Genomic DNA, 2,041 nt, shown 5'->3' on the forward strand with positions numbered 1-2,041 from the left:
ACCTCCTTTTCCTCCGACTCTGGGCTCTTGACTCTTTCTGTAGCCTTTCTACTGCTTCTCCTTGGCTCCTTCTTAGTGCTGTCTTTCAACCACACCCTTGATCTTATGGAAGGTTTGATCTACAACTAGCCTTCTCAGACAAGGTCGAATAATATTGGAGGTCCTGTGTGCAAGTTGCGCACGTTAAAGATCCCTTTGTGGTCCAAAATCGATAAGAGTGGGCTTCGGCCGCCACCCGGGCAAAATTCAACATTTACTACCAACTGAAAATGTTTGGTGTGGCCCGCGCGCTGATATTATTATGAACCATTGCCAATGCCGTTGCGAGCGCCGTAAAACACTTACAAAAAATAAAAAAGCATAAAAAAAAACTCTCCCAAAAGTAGCCTACTAATAGAAAACAACAACAACAACTAAAATCCCCCAAATTCCCAAAGAACAAATCAAAAGCGATAAAATTATTCATCACAACTAGCTGGAATAAATGGGCGTTCAGGGACATGGACCACACAAAGGGTGGCGACCACGAACGGCCTTCGGCGTAAACAGAGCGGGGAAAACATCCGAGAATGGAGTGCCGGACACAGCTCATAAATCATGCCGTGGGACTACCGCCGCCTACTACTTATTGAACAGAAAATAGTTCTTCGGCGTATTAATCTAGTCCCAGAATGGTACTCATGGGGAAGAGAGGGTTGGGGGGGGGGGGGGTTCGGATGTGTTTTATTATGTTGGTTGTTCCTTCATCTATAGATAGGCCTAGTGGGTTTGGAGCACGCTTGTTGTGAGTGACTTGAAACAGCTTGGAACACGCAAGGCCACACGCTTGTTGTGGCCTGGAACTCACTGATACGATATACGACTGTTATAGCTTAGTTCATACAAATTAATACGAAACACACTTGCTGTGGGTTGGAACACACTAATGCCACACGTCTTAGAAAACACGAAGGCAATATGCCTTGGAATACACACAAATGCCACATATCTTGGAACACATGAAAGCAATTTTATGCTTTGGAACACATTAACGCCACTCACCTTGGAACACACTAATACGACACACCTTGGAACACACTAATACAACACACTAATACAACACACGTCGTGTTGTGACGTGGACACTGTTGGCCACAAAGTTAAAGTACATTTCGACCTCCCATTCTTTAAATAAATAAGTTACAAGACACCAGGGTGACCTACATGCTGTAAATTACTAGTTCGGGGGTTCAAGCCTCAGCTCGGTCCGACGTGGTGTTCTTTGGAAAGGCACTTTCCATGGGTAGATGGACATTAAACCTCGGAGGTCCTACCTCTTAAATACCTAACAGTGTTGAGAGGGGCGTAAAACCTAAACCATTTCACCATTTCTAAATGCTGCCTCACTTGAGAGTGACGACCCAGGATGGGCGCATTTGTCAAATAAGTCAGGAAAAAAAACGTTATTAAAGTTTACTGGTTCGGATGTGTTTGATCATTAATTTGGCGGAAAGAGTGGTACTAGTGTATTTCAAGGATTTTGCTCTGCAAGAAGGAATAAAACAAATCTTCTCTAAGACGGTGCTATGAAGTTCATTTTGTCTCGGTATCGAACTGAGACGAACAATTCTCCAAAAGTTGAAGAAAAGTTATGAAAACCCGTAAACCCGAACTACGTGGAACCACGAATGTTCAAAAAACAAATCAAAACAGCAGAAATCTACCGTTCAACACGGGTGGCCGAAAAGGGATAGATAAGTTTATGCTGATCAGGGAATCAGCTTTCGTTTATTTAATACTAAAATCTATCACCCTTGACAGTACTGGGTGAAGCCAGGGGTTGGTAGTTTGTCACTTCACACGCAAACTTGTCTCAGGGAAAATCGTCATAATGTATACAGTGTTCGGCACAAATTTAGAATCGGTTGCCAGAAGCCATACCATACTCTTGAATACTTGTATCTTTTTTATTCTTAAGTCAATACAAACACAGCGCCTGTGGTATAATGGGTAGGCGGCCACTCTCTCTCTCTCTCTGCTTCTCTCTCTGCTTCTCTCTCTG

This window comes from Aplysia californica, unplaced genomic scaffold, assembly GCF_000002075.1.
Source record: "Aplysia californica isolate F4 #8 unplaced genomic scaffold, AplCal3.0 scaffold00416, whole genome shotgun sequence".
In the NCBI taxonomy this organism is placed as follows: domain Eukaryota; kingdom Metazoa; phylum Mollusca; class Gastropoda; order Aplysiida; family Aplysiidae; genus Aplysia; species Aplysia californica.